This window comes from Mustela nivalis, assembly GCF_964662115.1.
Source record: "Mustela nivalis genome assembly, chromosome: 3".
Lineage (NCBI taxonomy): Eukaryota > Metazoa > Chordata > Mammalia > Carnivora > Mustelidae > Mustela > Mustela nivalis.
In genome coordinates, this window is record NC_139022.1 from 8,004,681 (window position 1) to 8,022,737 (window position 18,057).

The following is an 18,057-nucleotide window of genomic DNA, read 5'->3' on the forward strand; positions in this document are numbered from 1 at the left end:
AATCCCACCTGATCATGGTGAATAATCCTTTTAATGTACTTTGGATCCTATTGGCTAGTATTTTGGTGACAACTTTTGTATTCGTGTTCATCAAGGATATTAGTCTATAATTCTCTTTATTGATGGGGTTTTTGTCTGGTTTTGGGATCAAGGTAATGTTGGCCTCATAAAATGAGTTTGGAAGTTTTCCTTCATTTTCTATTTTTTGGAACAGTTTCAGAAGGGGAATTAATTCTGTAAATGTTTGGTAGAAATACCCTGGGAAGCAATATGGCCCTGGGATCTTGTTTTGGGGGAAATTTTTGATGGCTGTTTCAATCTCCTTACTGGTTATGGGTCTGCTCAGGCTTTCTATTTCTTCTTAGTCCAGTTTTGGTAGTTTATATGTCTCTAGGAATGCATCCATTTCTTCCAGATTGTCAAATATGCTGGCGTATTGTTGCTCATGATATGTTTTTATAACTGTTTGTATTTCTTTGGTTTTGGTCACGATCTCTCCTCTTTCATTCATGATTTTATTTATTTGGATCCTTTATCTTTTCTTTTTGATAAGTCTGGCCAGGGGTTTATCAATCTTATTAATTCTTTCAAAGAATCAGCTACAGTTTTATTGATCTATTCTACTGTTCTTTTGATTTCTATTTCATTGATTTCTACTCTGATCTTTATTATATATCTTCTCCTGCTGGATTTAGGCTTTCTTTGCTGTTCTTTCTCCAGCTCCTTTGGGTACAGGGTTAGGTTGTGTACTTGAGACCTTTCTTGTTTCTTGGGAAAGGCTTGTGTTGCTATATACTTTCCTCTCAGGACTGTCTTTGCGGTGTCCCACAGATTTTGAACAGTTCTGTATTCATTTTATTTGTTTCCATGATTTGTTTTTCATGTCTTCTTTAATTTCCTGGTTGACCCATTCATTCTTTAGTAGGATGCCCATTAGCCTCCAGGTATTTGAGTTTTTGCCAAATTTTCTCTTGTGGTTGTGTTCTAGTTTCAAAGCACTGTGGTCTGAAAATATGCAGGGAATGATACCAATCTTTTGATACGGTTGAGGCCTGATTTGTGTCCCAGGATGTGATTTATTCTGGAGAATGTTCCATGTGCACTAGAGAAGAATGTGTATTCTGTTGCTTTGGGATGGAATGTTCTAAATATATCTGTGTTGTCCATCTCATCCAGAGTGTCATTTAAGGCCTTTATTTCCTTATTGATCTTTTGCTTGGATGATCTGTCCATTTTAGTGAGGGGATTGTTAAAGTCCCCTACTATTTTTTTTTTTTTGTTATGTGTTTCATTGATTTTGTTATAAATTGGCTTATAAAATTGGCTGCTCCCATGTGAGGGGCATAGATCTTTAAAATTGTTATATCATCTTGCTGGACAGAAAATTTATGATAGATTGTATGGTAAAGTATGATAGAGCATCCTTCCTCATCTCTTATTATAGTCTTTGGCTTAAAATCAAATTATCTGATATAAGAAGTGCCACCCCAGCTTTTTTTTTTTTTCCTTTTTTTATGTCCATTAGCATGGCAAATTTTTTTCCACCTCCTCACTTTAAATCTAGAGGTGTCTTTGGGCCTAAAATGAGTTTCTCATAGACAGTATATCAATGGGTCTTCTTTTTTTTTATCCATTCTGATCCCTGTGTCTTTTGATTGGGGCATTTAGCCCATTTCCATTCAGGGTAACTTGACAAATATGAATTAAATGCATTGTATTGCCTGTACAGTGACTGTTATTGTATATTGTCGCTGTTCCTTTCTGGTCTATAACTTTTAGGCTTTCTCTTTGCTTAGAAGAACCCTTTCAATATTTCCTGTAGGGCTGGTTTGGTGTTTGCAAATTCTTTTAAGTTTTGTTTGTCCTAAGAAGCTTTTTATCTCTCCTTCTATTTTCAATGACAGCCTAGCTGGATATAGTATTCTGGCTGCATATTTTTCTCCTTTACTGTTCTGAATATATCATGCTAGTCTCTTCTGGCCTGCCAAGTGTGTGGATAAGTCTGTTTCCAATCAAATATTTCCACTATTGTATGTCACAGACCTCATATCCTTAGCTGCTTTCAGGATTTTCTCTTTGTCACTAAGATGAGTAAGTTTTAATATTAGATGATGCAGTGTGGACATATTTTTATTAATATTGAGGGGGGTTGGGCGCCTGGGTGGCTCAGTGGGTTAAGCCGCTGCCTTCGGCTCAGGTCATGATCTCAGGGTCCTGGGATCGAGTCCCGCATCGGGCTCTCTGCTTGGCAGGGAGCCTGCTTCGTTCTCTCTCTCTCTCTCTGCCTGCCTCTCAGTGTACTTGTAATTTCTCTCTGTCAAATAAATAAATAAAATCTTTAAAAAAAATATTGAGGGGGGTTCTTTGTGCTTGCTGGATTTTGATGCATTTTCCCTTTACCATATTAGGGGAATTCTCTACTATAAGTTACTCCAATGTATCTCCTGCCCCTCACTCTCTTTATTCTTTTTTGGAATCCCAAATATTCTAATATTTTTTCCTCTTATGGTATCACTTATCTCTCAAATTCTCCCCTTATGGTCCAGTAGTTGTTTGTATCTCTTTTGTTCTGCTTCTTTATTCTTTGTCATTTGGTCTTCTATATCACTAATTCTTCTGTATCATTTATCCTAACAATAAAAGCCTCCATTTTTTATAGCACCTCATTAATAACATTTTTTTTATTCCAACTTGGTGAGATTTTAGTTATTTTATTTCTCCAAAAAGGGATTCTCTATTATCTTTCATGCCTTCTTTGAGCTCAGCTAGCACCTAAAGAATTGTCATTCTGAACTCTAGTTCTGACATATTACCAATGTCTGTATTGATAAAGTCCCTAGCCATCGGTATTACCTCTTGATTTTTTTTCTGTATTGAGTTTTTCTGCCTTGTCATTTTATCCAGATAAAAATATATGAATAAGAGAATAAAATACTAAAGGATGGTGAAGATCCCAGAAAAATATGCACTAACAAAGTCAGAAGAAAACTGAAACTGGGGGCAGAAGAAAGGGGAAAAAAGATATCTATCTATCTAGATAGATAGATATGACTGGCAAATAGAACAGAGCTACCCACTTGACTTTGAGTATATTCTGTTCTTTTTAGAAGAAACTACCTCCCAAATTTTTAAAGAAAAAATAACATATATACACAAAAATATGGGTAAACATGATGAAGAGATGCAACATGACTGTAAAGATGAAAATGTAAAAATTTTCTAAAAGAGGAATTGATAAGGTGGTGGAAAAAAAGAAAACAAGAGAGAATGTGACCAGCCTGGAGCTAGATATAAGGTATATTTTGATCTCCTTGTATAAATTTTATTCCACAATTAAAAAAAAAAAAACCTATATGTATACAAAAAAAAAAGGTTAAATACAATGAAGGGATAAAATATGACTATAAAAAATGAACATTGACAAAGTTTTTGAAGAAGGTATTGAAGATAAAATGGTTTTTAAAAAAATTTTAAAAGAGGAAAGAGGAAAAGTTAAAAAAATAGAATAAGAAAAAAAATTTTAATGTTTGAATTTATTAAATTAATAAAGTCTAATAATTTAATTCACAAGTACCAATATAATATAAACTCTCTCAAAGCTAGTGTAACTAAGACAGAAGATAGAATTAGTGATCTGGAAGACAAAGAGATAGAGAGAAAGGATCAGGAGGAAGCCTTGAACAAACAGCTTAGAAACCACGGAAACAGAATCAGGGAAATAAATGATGCCGTGAAGCGTTCCAACGTCAGAATTATTGGAATCCCTGAAGGGGAGGAGAAAGAAAGAAGTCTAGAAGATATAGTGGAACAAGTCCTTCATGAAAATTTCCCCAATCTCGCGAAAGGAACCTGCGTTCATGTACTAGAGTTTGAATGGTCTCCACCCAAGATTATACATTCCAAAAACACATTGCGACACCTGAGAGTCAAATTGAGGAATTATAATTGTAGGTATAATCCCTTGAAAGCCGCCAGGCCAAAGAGGCTCCTTACTTACAGAGGGAAGCCCATCAGAATAATGTCAGACCTTTCCACAGAGACCTGGCAAGCCAGAATAGCCTGGCAAGATATCTTCAGGGCACTAAATGAGAAGAACATGCAGCCAAGAATACTTAATCCAGCAAGACTGACATTAAAAAATGGATGGAGAGATAAAGAGTTTCCAAGACAGGCAAGGAAACTCTTAGTAAACTCTTAGGAAAAACTCTCAGAAAATTCATAGTAAAAGACTATGAAACCACCAAGCCAACACTGCAGGAAATATTAAGGGGGTTCTATAAAAGAGGAAAAATCCCACAAATAGCACTGAACAGAAATATAGAGACAGTCTACAGAAAGAAAGACTTCAAAGGTAACTCGATGTCAATAAAAACGTATCTATCAATAATCACTCTCAATGTGAATTGCCTAAATGCACCCATAAAAGAGGACAGGGTTGCAGATTGGATAAAACGACAGGATCCATCCAAATGTTTTCTACAAGAGACCCATTTTGAACCTAAAGATAAACCCAGACTGAAAGTGAAGGTATGGACAAGCATCTTTCATGCCAATGGGCCTCAAAAGAAGGCAGGGGGAGCGATTATCATATCAGATAAATTAGATTTTAAACTAAAGACTGTAGTCATAAATAAAGAAGGACACTACATAATGCTTAAAGGGACTATCCACCAAGATGATCTAACAATTGTAAATATCTATGCCCCCAATATGGGAGCAGCCAATTACTTAATAAAACTGTTAATCAAGATAAAGAGTCATATTGATATGAATACACTAATCATAGAAGATCTTAACATGCCTCTCTCAGAAACAGACAGATCATTGAAGCAGAAAATCAAAAAGAAACAAGAGCATTGAATGACACATTGGAACAGATGGACCTCATAGATATATACAGAACGTTCCACCCTAAAACAACAGAATACACATTCTTCTCAAGTGCACACGGAACCTTCTCCAGAATAGACCACATACTGGGTCACAAATCAGGACTCAACCGATACGAAAAGACTGAGATTATTCCCTGCATATTCTCAGATCACAATGCTTTGAAACTGAGCTCAATCACAAGGAAAAGTTCAGAAGGAATTCAGACACCTGGAAGCTAAAAACCACTTCGTTTAAGAATGCTTGGATCAACCGGGAGATCAAAGAAGAAGTGAAACAATTCATGGAAACCAATGAGAATGAAGACACTTCGGTCCAAAACCTAAGGGATACAGCAAAGGCAGTCCTAAGGGGGAAATACATAGCCATCCAAGCCTCCCTCAAAAAAATTGAAAAATCCAGAATACACCAGCTTTCTCTACACCTTAAAGAACTGGAGAATCAACAACAAATCAAATCAACTCCACATATAAGAAGGGAATTTATTAAATTAATGAAGTTTAATAATTTAATTCATTTTTAAATAATTAAATAAAAAAGAATTAATAAATTTATAAATTATAAATTTTATGCTTTATGATTATATATGTATATATTATATATACTATATTTATTAATTATATTTATAATTTATAAATTATAAAATAAATACATAATACATAAATAAAATGTACATAAAAATTAGTAATAACAGTGGAGACAAGATGGCAGAGAAGAAGGAGAAGCCTGTTCAACCTGTACCATAAAGTGAGCTGTTTATTTACCAAAGAACTCCAATCACCCATGAAATCAGACAGAGATAAGAATTATACACATCTGGATCTCTACGGGGGCAGAAAACACCAGTGGGCAGGTAAAGCGGAGTGGGAATGGCAGACTGATATCGGAAGATAAACAAAAGGGGGAGGGAGCCACCAGAGGCTACGGACTGGAAATATCCCTAATAACAGAGTGCCCTGCATCTGGGGACCAGCATTAACTTGGAGACTGGCTGAAAGCACTCTAAAAGAGCAAAGGATAATGGGAAGGGGGAAATTGTGGGAATCAGGGTGGCTAGGGACTTGGGCTTAAGTCCCCAGAACCAGGATGGCCTCCCCTGGTGCTGAGCCAAAGAAAGGGCAGCAGAGAGACTAGGTCTAGCTCCCTGAGCAGCCAACGCAACCGAGATTGCTTGGGGTCCGGCTCCTGTGAGGGGCTGGGAGCCTTGCCAGATGGTGAAAGACCCCGCCCCCCCCCCGCCCGTCGTTAACTAATTAACTGCTCTTTTGTTGTGTAGGAGTACCCCTCCTCCCCTTGCAGTGAAAAGACCCTTCCCCCAGGGTTGAATTCAATGTAACTGCTCTTTTGCCTTTCTGTTACTGCTTGGCTTTTAGGGCATGACACTTGTCTCCTGTTTGAACAAGATACCTTCTCCTAATAGCCGAGGCATGGGCACATAGGCAAGGGGGCTGCATGGTCACGTAGGTCATGTAGACAGGGGGCTGCATAGTCACGTAGACAGGATGTCTTTCTGCTAAGTAATAAGGTCAAACTTCCCCTCTTTGTTTCCCCTTCCCGCCTTTCTCTTCGCGCGAGGGGGTCTTCCAAAGCCAATCTGCTAACACCAAGTATGCCTTTTTTCAAATGTTCAAATTGTCAGCCAATCGGCCCCGTCCCATCCGGGACTTGTTTGTACCTGTCTATAAAAATTCTGCACCACCCCAGCCAGGGGTGCTCAGCTAGCAGGAGCTGCTGACCACCTGCAGGCGCGCGCTGACCACCCGCAGGCGCCTGCGTAACAATAAAGAACCTCTTGCTGTTTGCATCCTGTGGCAGTGTTGAATTCTTGGGTAAGGAGATCCGCGGGTCTTTCATTTGGAGGTCCCACCGAGATCATCTGACTCCTGCCCAAGGATCCAACCAACTCCCACCGGGAGGTAAGCTGGCCAGCATTTAAATTTTAATAACTGTGTTCTTGTCTCCTGTCTCGTGTTCTCGTTTGTCCTCTGTCCTGCCTATACACCTGTATAGGACTGTACTACTACGCGTATTAGCTCTGTATTCTGGGCAGCTTGAGAAGGAGTTGATGAACTCGGACTTCTCCCCTGCCACCCTGGGGGACGCCCCAGGGATCAGAGGGGCCCGGTTTTTTGGGGCCCCACAAGTATCCAAGGGATACGTCTGTCTGTAGGCCTCAGAGGAAACTTGCAATTCCTCGCAGCCGTCTGAATCTGTACTTTCGGTGTTGCACTGAAATCGTGCAGCGTTTTTCTTTGCCGGCTTGTTAATTGTTTTATGTGTCTTTCTCGTCGCCCTTTGTGTTTCCCTTGATTAAGGTTAACTGGAGCCAACTGGGGTTGGTCTAACTCAAGACAGAGACTATAAGGAATACTCCCAAGCAGCTGCAGAAACTCTCTTTGTTTCGGGGAAGTTTCCCTGTGTTCTCTGTCCGACTTAGACTGCTTAACCCCTCCCCCCTTGCTGGTGGGAAAGCATGGCGTCTGCTCCTCTGTTGGGGCTTAGGAGCTCCAAAACCGGGAATCCTTTCTCTGCCTCCTGGCAGCACTTTGTTTCTTCTGTTTCCCCCTTCTCCTGTTTCTGCACCAGCGTGGGTGCAGCCTGCATGACTAGCCTCTAGATCATGCACCATGGCTCCTTCTCTCTTCATTGTCAAGGAGCAAGAAGAACACCCCCACTCCAGATCTTCCCACGCATGTCTCAGGTAAACATTCAGAGTGGAGTGGGTCCAGGTGGTACGTAAATCAGTATTGGAACTAAGTTAAGTTTGTTGGTTTAATTAAGATAAGACGTGTCTTTGAAGTTACAGCAGTAAATGTGAAACTTTTATTCTATCAGTTTACTGAAGGTCAGATAAGCTTGTGTTACTTGTTAAAATTTGTTAGCAAAGGAATGACTAAACTGGTGGTTAATTGTCTCAAATTTCTAATGGGTAATTGCTGAAATAGCTTTCAAAGTCTTGGTAACCTGAAAGTTTTAAAGTTTCGCTTGGATGACAAATGGAATTGAATTGTGGACATCTATATCTTAACCAAACAGGATAAAAAGCTAAGTCGTTAATTACTGGATGTAGGTTTGTGCTTTTGACTTCTTACTGCAAAGAAACTAAGAGTATTTAAATCTGTTGGTAAACTTGTTTGCCACTTAACTGATTGATAAATTGCCACCTGAAGAATTCTGTTGTAACAGTTCACAATTGGTTAATAACTAAAGGTGTTTCTAAGAATACAAAGTTCTGCTTAGTGCAACTAAGACTGATGGAAATAAAGGGAAACTGTATGTAGGAAAGTAGGAGATATGTAAGAAAGATTTAAGGAATGGGAATACATTTTGTTGAAGGTAAGAGAAGGTAATTTTGTCCTAAATGAGATGGTTGTTTGGAAGGAAATGGCTTGGGACAAAACCTGAATGCAAAGGAAAGTTGTAGAAGGTTTGTGAATGGAAATCTTCAGAAAAGGAATTTTAGCCATGATCAAGAATGAACTAAGATTGAAATGAATGGATTTTAAAGGTACATTGGTACAAGACTGAAATTGTCTCTGTTCAAAAGGACAATGTTTTCTTAGATCAATTGATCTGCTGTTAAGAAAATGTAAATGGTTTTCTCTTTGCCAGCCCAGAAAACCCAGTTTCTATGTTTTGTTTTATCAGGTGTTTAACATCCCTAATTATATTTAGGCATGTGCTTCAACACTTTCTAAGATTTTAGGAAATGTTGACAGGATTTAAATTGTAAATCTCTTTAACTCAGGCTTTTCCTCGGTATGTGAAGTTGCTCATGAAGTACTACTAAACCAATGATAAACCTTGGATTACATTTGGGAAAATACTATAACTATTCTAGAGATTCTACGCACTTCCTAAAGTTTTAATGTTTTGAGAGATCACCGCTTGATACTGTAATTATGGAAATGTTATGTATCACAGAAATAACCTGATTTCCTTGCAGCTAAATTGTAAACTCCCATGTCTCTTTAGCTCTAACCATATCCATTCTGAGTTTTTGGCATTTATATTGTTTTAATTCTCTTGTAAAATGAGTTTTATCTTCAAGGAGATTCCTATAAAGGACTTTCAGGACAAATACAGATATTTGATATACTTGAAAATCCTAAAACTGAAATGGGTAAGAATTTCCATAACGGACTAAAGCTGCATTCACCAGAATTAGTAACATGGAACTAAATGAACTAAAAGATTATAGTGTTGTGTCCCTTAATGTTTTATCTTACTTTAAACATTGCTGGTTCTCTCTAATGTTTGCTCTTCCAGACTAGGAATACTTCCTCCTAGTTATCTGTAATTTACAGAGATGTAAAAGTATTGATTTGCAAATAAATCAAAGCATTCAGCTTTTCTCTCTATCTGAGCCCTCTGAAACCAAAAGGTCTCAGTAAGTATTCATTCTTCCATGGCAATCAGTCATTTGCATAAGTTCAATAAGAATCTGTTCTCCTTTAACAGGACACCATTGGAAACTGGTTATTTTACCAAGGCTTTGACTGGGATGTCATATTTGAAAAGACTCAGATACGAGCAGACAGTTTAAAGGAACTAAGGTTGACTTTATGAAACCTGGAGCCATAAAGCCCCTTGGGACTGTTGGCCTGATACCTTGCTTACAGAGTTCCCAGCAGCCTCACCAGGTGAGTAAAGGATGTCACTCCTTGGTAGGTGCAGAGACTCAGAAGAGGAACTCGCCCAAATCAACAGGTATTGCAGGCATGCCTGATGGCAAGTACAGGGCTTGGCTTCTGTCCCGGAGAGGCTACTAAAAGTTCAACCTAGAGATTCCTTATAACAAGTTCCAGCAAAGCAGATTCTAAAAGATCTATATGATCACACTCAACTGTTCTTGCTGAGCTTATGTAAATAATTAGGCCAAGTTTGTAAAAACTGGATTTGTTTCACAAGTGAATTAGTCCTGATTTGGCTATCTCTGTAAATGAGGGTTATTTTAGAGAGAAAAATTGTTTTAGTAACACACCTTTATGGATGTTAAATTCTAGATTTGATTATCTTTAAATGTTTACCTAAGCTAAACAATTTGAGGTAAACTTCAGAGAAGTTGTACAATAGCTCCTTTAGTCGATCTTACTGTTTTGTGGGGATATTCGCAGACCCCAGGGCACATGATTAAACAACTGGAAAATGGGATTAATTCCCTACAATTATATAACTTAACTAACACCTTGTGTGTGGCTGGAATAATGAAATTGCCTAAAAGCCAACCTGTCACACTCCATAGGATTAACTATGGACTTGGAGGCACCGTGGATGACCCCATTTTCTTTATGAGTGGATTGAATGATGCATGGGGAACTCCCCTTATCTCTTGACAAGTTTTCTCACTTGCCAATGATCCTCTGTAATCAGGATATTGTTAAGGCTGGACCACTCAAAGGTCTTCTTATTGGTTTCATCCCATAGTCATATTTATCCTAGAGGCCACTTCTGTTGAGGTGCAATTGCAAATAGATGCTTTAGCTAAGCATAGAACAGCCCTCATAAAAGGAGCCTCAAAGCTCACTATGGGACAGTCCCTGACTGTAATGACTTCACATCAGGTCCAGATTTGTCTTAGAATTCAAAGGCAATCAGTGGATGATAGAAACCAACTAATTAAGTATTGGACTATACTTATAGATATGCCAGAATTAATACTTAAAACTTGTCAGACTTTAAACCTAGTTACCAATATGCCCGAACCTGACCACTGTACTTCTTTCTCTATAGAGCAAAAATGTTCAAAGGTTATTGATCTTGCTTATTCTATATGGCCAGATTTAAGATGTCCCTGTTAAAAATACGAATGACAGTTGGTTTTCTGATGACAATAGTTTTCATAGAAAAAATAAGAACAGCTAGGTATGCCATAGTGCTCACTAGCACTTTGCAATTGCCAAAGCCTAAAAATAAACATTAACACTGACTCCAAATATGCTTTCCTGGTACTACATGCCCATGGGGCTATTTGGAAGGAAAGGGGATGGCTATCAAGCCATAACTCCCCAATCAAATATGGGCCTAAGTTACAAAACCCTCCTTATCGCTATACTAAGAATGGCATATATCAAATCTGGGATACATATCTGTGGCTTACACCCACGATTAGATGGCTCAGTCAGAAGACAGTTTTATGCTGGGAACAAAGAAATCATATGTATGATACTTGGGCAAATAACACATGACATCTAGGATGGCTGTCTTTAGAAATGTGTTCCCAAGTAATAGTACTCCAGGCTACTGACTGGTTTGCTACTGATTGGGCAAGGCGACCTGGCATCAGATGGCCAGCTCCAAACGGAACCCACTGGATATGTGGAACCAACCTGTGGCCCTGGCTTCCTCCAGGGTGGATAGGTCGCTGTACTTTAGGATTTGCCTGGATTCATGGGTGCATTACTAAAACTATTACAACTCCAGCTAATCTCCCCAACTTGAAACAAAGATGGACACGATCTGTTTTTAAATGGTGTGATCACTTAGCATCCATCTTTGTTCCATCTGCGGGACTAGAGGATGTCAGGTGGCATGTAGAAGCCCTTAATAAATATACTACAAAGGCATTCAATGATTCACTAAATAGCATCTCCCAGCTTAATACCGAAGTGTCACAGATATGCAAGGCAGTCCTACAAAATAGGATGGCCTTGGATGTCCTGACAGCAGCCCAGGGTGGCACATGCGCAATTATCAAGACAGAATGTTGCGTATACATCCCAGACTATCACAAAAATGTCACAGGAATAATAAGGGATATGAACACCCAGATTAAGGCCCTACAAGATCCTTCTCTCTCTCTCAGTAAATGGTTAAGTTCCTAATTTGAAGGAGGACTATGGCCGAATCTCCTTTTCTGGCTTCTCATTCTTATTGCCTTATTAATCTTAATATGTTGCTTTGTTCACTGTTTCTCTACTTGGTGCGCTTCGAGACTTCATTGTTACAATGACTACACCACAGCAGACGATCCTTCTCGCGCGCGGGGATGCCTCTTCACTGTCAGCGCAGGATTCAGCTGCCTCCACCTTTCCTAACTCCCTTATACATTCCTACCCTGATCAATATTGACCCCAGTAGGTAGGGACAGCTCTGCGCCCCTATTCAGCATGAAGAAGTTACAGAAGATGAGACCTTCGACTTCAACCCCCTTAAAGATTTCAGGGTCAAGATTGTTCAGGGGGAAATGAAGGAGCAGGAGGCTGGCTGAGGAGAAAGCAAAAGCTGGCGCCTTGCACCCCACTTAGTGCAAGAAAAGGACAAATAGATATAAGATTCTATCCATGATCAAGAAAAAGGGGGGAATGAAAGACCCCCCCCCCCCGTCGTTAACTAATTAACTGCTCTTTTGTTGTGTAGGAGTACCCCTCCTCCCCTTGCAGTGAAAAGACCCTTCCCCCAGGGTTGAATTCAATGTAACTGCTCTTTTGCCTTTCTGTTACTGCTTGGCTTTTAGGGCATGACACTTGTCTCCTGTTTGAACAAGATACCTTCTCCTAATAGCCGAGGCATGGGCACATAGGCAAGGGGGCTGCATGGTCACGTAGGTCACGTAGACAGGAGGCTGCATAGTCATGTAGACAGGATGTCTTTCTGCTGAGTAATAAGGTCAAACTTCCCCTCTTTGTTTCCCCTTCCCGCCTTTCTCTTCGCGCGAGGGGGTCTTCCAAAGCCAATCTGCTAACACCAAGTATGCCTTTTTTCAAATGTTCAAATTGTCAGCCAATCGGCCCCGTCCCATCCGGGACTTGTTTGTACCTGTCTATAAAAATCCTGCACCACCCCAGCCAGGGGTGCTCAGCTAGCAGGAGCTGCTGACCACCTGCAGGCGCGCGCTGACCACCCGCAGGCGCCTGCGTAACAATAAAGAACCTCTTGCTGTTTGCATCCTGTGGCAGTGTTGAATTCTTGGGTAAGGGGATCCGCGGGTCTTTCAATGGCAGAACATCAAGCCTTGCTACAGAATGTGCCTCAACACAAGCGCCTCTCACCATCCCCTGAGAGAGGTGTGTGCAACCCTGGTGCTCTTAGACCCAGAAAGACCAGGCACTCCCAGTCCAGGCCAGGGGGAAAATCCCAGGGTGGGATTGCTGCTTGGAACCACTCTGGTAGTCTAGAGCTGCCCAGATAGCCACTGCTGCCATGGTTTTGAGAACAAGCAGAAGATCCTGCGTCCCCAGGGACCGCGACTCAGAACCTGCTCTGCCAGTGGCCAAGGGGGAATTTAAATGGGACTTGCAGCACCCCGAGGGGACCAGACTGAGGCTTCTCTCTGAGAGGGAGGTCAGGGTGCAGTTTGCTTTCCTCTAAACTTACAAAAACCACCAAAAGTGGTCAAGGCGAGAGACAAAGACAAAAGTGAACAAACATAAAACCCTCCAGAGAACATAAGCCTGAAAAAGCCAGTTTCCTCAGAGCCCACCCCCTTTAGGAGGGCGGGAGGATTTAACTCAGGGAACATGATTGACTGAAAACCCACGTGGCAGGCACCTCCCCCAGAAAACCAATCAGGAAAGGAAAAAAAAAAAAAAAAAAGACTAAGAGAGACCACCACTACTTCATAGGACAACTTTTATTTTTAATTTGTTCCCACTATTTGGTTCATTTTTTTATGTAGATAATTTTTTAACCTATTTACCATCACAGTGAGCTGTCCAATACATCAAATTCCATAATAACCTTCTAACCTGAACGTTTTGATACATACACCTGTGTTTTTATTTTGCATTTCTATTTTTTAAATTTCTTTTTTTTAATTTCAGTTTAGTTTAGTCTAGTTTATTTTTTTTTTATTTTTATTTTCTAATATTCGTATAGAGTTAAACTTCAAAGTAATCCCCCTTCCCCAATTAATACTACCTCTGTAGGAAAATCAATTTTAATCCTCTTTTATCTTAGAAAAGTTGAGTCCGTTAACAAATATATAAAGATACAGCTAGGAAGAATCAAAACAACCATCCTCACCAACATTGAGAATTTATAACCACTCTGCCATCTTTTTCTCCACCACTGTTTCTGTGTTTTTGTGTTTGTCCTGATATTATGTAAATCTTACACGTGGAGTTCTTTTTGACGAGGTTATTCCTTTATATGCATATATATTTTTTTCTCTTGGAAAATACTTTTTTAATATAATTTTTTAAAATTTATTTATGTTCAGCATAACAGTATCATTATTTTTTCACCACAGCCAGTGCTCCATGCAATCCGTGGCCTCTATAAAATCCACCACGTGTACCCCAACCTCCCACTCCCCCACCACTTCAAACCCCTCAGATTGTTTTTCAGAGTCCATAGTCTCTCATGATTCACCTCCCCTTCCAATTACCCCAACCCCCTTCTCTCTAACTCCCCATGTCCTCCATGCTTTTTGTTATGCCCTACAAATAAGTGAAACCATATGATAATTGACTCCCTCTGCTTGACTTATTTGACTCAGCATAATCTCTTTTAGTCCCGTCCATGTTGCTACAAAAGTTGGGTATTCATCCTTTCTGATGGAGGCATAATACTCCATAGTGTATATGGACCACATCTTCCTTATCCATTCATCTGTTGAAGGACATCTTGGTCCCTTCCACAGTTTGGCGACTGTGGCCATTGCTGCTATAAACATTGGGGTACAGATGGCCCTTCTTTTCACGACATCTGTATCTTAGGGGTAAAAACCCAGGAGTACAATGGCAGGGTCATAGGGAAGTTCTATTTTGGTTCTATTCTTGAGGAATCTCCACACTGTTCTCCAAAGAGGCTGCACCAACTTGTATTCCCACCAATAGTGTAAGAGGGTTCCCATTTCTTCACATCCTCTCCTTCACATGTTGTTTCCTGTTTTGTTAATTTTGGCCATTCTAACTGGTGTAAGGTGATATCTCAATGTGGTTTTAATTTGAATATCCCTGAGGACTAGTGATGATGAACATTTTTTTCATGTGTCTGATAGCCATTTGTATGTCTTCATTGGAGAAGTGTCTGTTCATATCTTCTGCCCATTTTTTGATATGTTTGGCTGTTTTGTGTGTGTTGAGTTTGAGGAGTTTAATATAGATCTTAGATATCAACCTTTTGTCTGTACTGTCATTTGCAAATAACTTCTCCCATTTCGTGGGTTGCCTCTTTGTTTTTTTTTTTGACTGTTTCCTTTGCTGTGCAGAATCTTTTGATTTTGATGAAGTCCCAAAAGTTTATTTTCGCTTTTGTTTCCTTTGCCTTTGGAGACATAACTTGAAAGAATTTGCTGTGTCTGATATCGCAGAGATTACTGCCTATGTTCTCCTTTGGATTCTGATGGATTCCTGTCTCACGTTGAGGTCTTTTATCCATTTTGAGTTTATCTTTGTGTACGGTGTAGGAGAATGGTCGAGTCTCATTCTTCTACTTATAGCTGTCTCTTGGAAAATACTTTTATCAAATTTTTTCTTTGATGTTTTTGTTTTTATACTTCATAAATCGTACCTTTGTGCTGATTTGGGCTAAACCTTCTCCTGTATTTTTCCCTGCTCTCCTGTCTCTCTCTCTACTTATTTTTTCTTTTTCTATTCTTTTTCTCTCATTTGGGTGGGAATGCTGATTACTCAGAAACGTTCCAGGGTGCATCTTGACCCTACCACGTCGATACATACAGCTACATATGTTCAGTCATCTCTCACCAAAATGACTAGGAGAGGAATGAACAACAGAAGACAAATACAGAGGAGGGGCCTTCTGCAACAGAATTAATGGCTATCAACATAGACAATGTGTCAGAAAGAGAATTCAGGATAACAATTATCCAGGCAACAGCTAGGTTGAAGAAAGCCATGGATGACCAAAAGGAATTGATTAGGGCAGAACTGAAAGGGACCAGAGACGATGATCACAATGTTAGGGCAGAGCTGAAATCTACCAGGGATGAAGTTCACAATGAGTTCCAATCTAATCTAAATTCTCTCAAAGCTAGGGTATCTGAGACAGAAGATAGAATTAGAGATATGTAGGACAAACAGATAGACGGAAATGATCAGGAGGAAGCCTGGAACAAACAACTTAGACACCACAAAAACAGAATCAGGAAAATAAATGATGCCATCAAATTTTCCAACGTCAGAATTATTGGAATCCCTGAAGGGGAGGAGAAAGAAAGACGTCTAGGAGAAATAATGGAACAAATTCTTCATGAAAATTTTCCCAATCTAGCGAATGGAACTAGTGTCATGTACTAGAGGCTGAACGGTCTCCACCTAAGATTATAGATTCCAGAAAAATATCAATGCACCTGATAGTCAAATTGAGGAATCATAATTGTAGATATAATATCTTCAAAGCCCCTAGGACAAAGAAGCCCCTTTCCTTTACAGAGGAAAGCCCATCAGAATAATGTCAGACCTGTCCACAAAGACCAGGCAAGCCAGAAAGGGCTGGCAAGATATATTCAGGGCACTAAATGAGAAGAATGTGCAGCCAAGTATACTTTATCCAGCCAACTGACATTCAAAATGGATGGGGAGATATAGAGTTTCCAAGACCAGCAAGGCTTAAAAGATTATGCAACCACGAGGCCAGCATGGCAGGAAATATTAAGGGGGAGTTCTATAAAACAGGAAAAAGCCCAAGAATTGCATTGAACAGAAATATAAAGACAGTCTACAGAAAGAAAGACTTCAAAGATAACAAGATGTCAATAAAAATGTATTTATCAATAATCACTCTCAATGTGAATGGCCTAAATGCACCCATAAAATGGCAAAGGGTAGCAGATACGATAAAATGACAGGACCCATTCATATGTTGCCTACAAGAGACCATTTTTAACCTAAAGATACACCCAGACTGAAAGTGAAGGGATGGAGAAGCCTATTTCATGCCAATGCGCCTCAAAAGATGGCTAAGGTAGTGATTCTCATATCATAAATATTAGATTTAAAACTAAAGACTGTAGTTAGAGATACAGAAGGACACTATATTCTTATAGGGACTAAAGGCTGCAGAATATGCTCACATTTTGGCAAAGAGAATAAAGGAAGTCAAAGAAAAACCACTAGAAACAGAACATCAAGAGATCGATGTTGTTCTCTCTGAGAGCTTCTACCTCTAAGTCTGAGTTCAGTCAAAAATGATATTTACTAAGAGTAACTAACTAACTAACTATACAAATAAATAAGATCAGAGATTTTAAAAAGACTGTAATAGGACACAGAGGACTTACATATACATAAAATGTATAATCTAACAAGAGGATATAACAATTGCAAATATTTATGAAACCAACATGGGAGCTCCTGATAAATAAAACAATTATTAACAAACATAAAAGAAGAAATAGACAATAATGCAATAATAGTAGGGAATTTAATTGCTCACTTATATTGTGGACAGATCATCCAAACAGAAAATAAAAAAGGTAACAACAATGCTTTTGAATAACATTTGGACCAGATGGACCCAACAGATATATTCAGAACATCCCATGGCAAAACAACAGAATATACACTTTTTTTTTTTTCAAGAGCACATAGTACATTCATAGGATAGTGCACAGGTTTCCCCACAAATGAATCTCAAAAAATTTAAGATTAATACCCTACTATGCATCTTTTCAACCATGACTGTATGAAAATAGAAATCAATCACAAGAAAATAAAAACTGATAAAAGGACAAACACTAGGGGGCATGAAGAACTGGAAAAGAAGAACAAAGTCCAAAGTTGGTAGAAGGAAAAAAACATAATAAAGATCCGAGGAAAAATAAATAAAATTGAGATTAACAAAAACAATAGAAAAGAATAATGAAACTAAGATCTGGTTCTACAAAAATATAATCAGAATTGATAAACATTTAGCAAGGCTCAACCAGAAAAGAAAAGAGAGGATCTAAATAAAATCATAATTAAGAGGATATGTAAACAGTGATGCCACAGGAAAAGAAAGAATTGTATGAGAATATTATGAAATATTATAGGACAAAAAATTATACAAACTAAAATAAATGGAAAAATTTCCAGAAACATAATTGCGCAATACTGAATCAGAAGGAAATTAAAAAAAAAAAAAAATGTGAGCAGGCAACTTACTAGAAACAAAACTGAATTTGTAGTAACAATACTCCCAGTGGCAAAATTCTAGGACCATATTATTTCACAGTTGAATTCTACAAAGCATTTAAAGAAAATTTAATACCTATTCTCCTTA

At 38.9% G+C, this 18,057-nt stretch overlaps 1 long non-coding RNA gene across 3 annotated transcripts; it reads left to right on the plus strand.

Annotated features, from left to right (window-relative positions):
- Positions 1 to 6,605: 6,605 nt before the first annotated feature.
- Positions 6,606 to 12,777, plus strand: LOC309861280. 3 transcript variants are annotated; one of them, XR_014309844.1, is made up of 4 exons: positions 6,636 to 9,013; positions 9,352 to 9,533; positions 11,825 to 12,437; positions 12,471 to 12,777. It is a non-coding gene; the product is annotated as an uncharacterized lncRNA (long non-coding RNA). The 3 variants fall into 3 exon arrangements; XR_014309843.1 differs by having other exon boundaries at positions 11,825 to 12,777; XR_014309842.1 differs by lacking the exon at positions 9,352 to 9,533 and having other exon boundaries at positions 6,606 to 9,013; positions 11,825 to 12,777.
- The last annotated feature ends 5,280 nt before the right edge of the window (positions 12,778 to 18,057 follow it).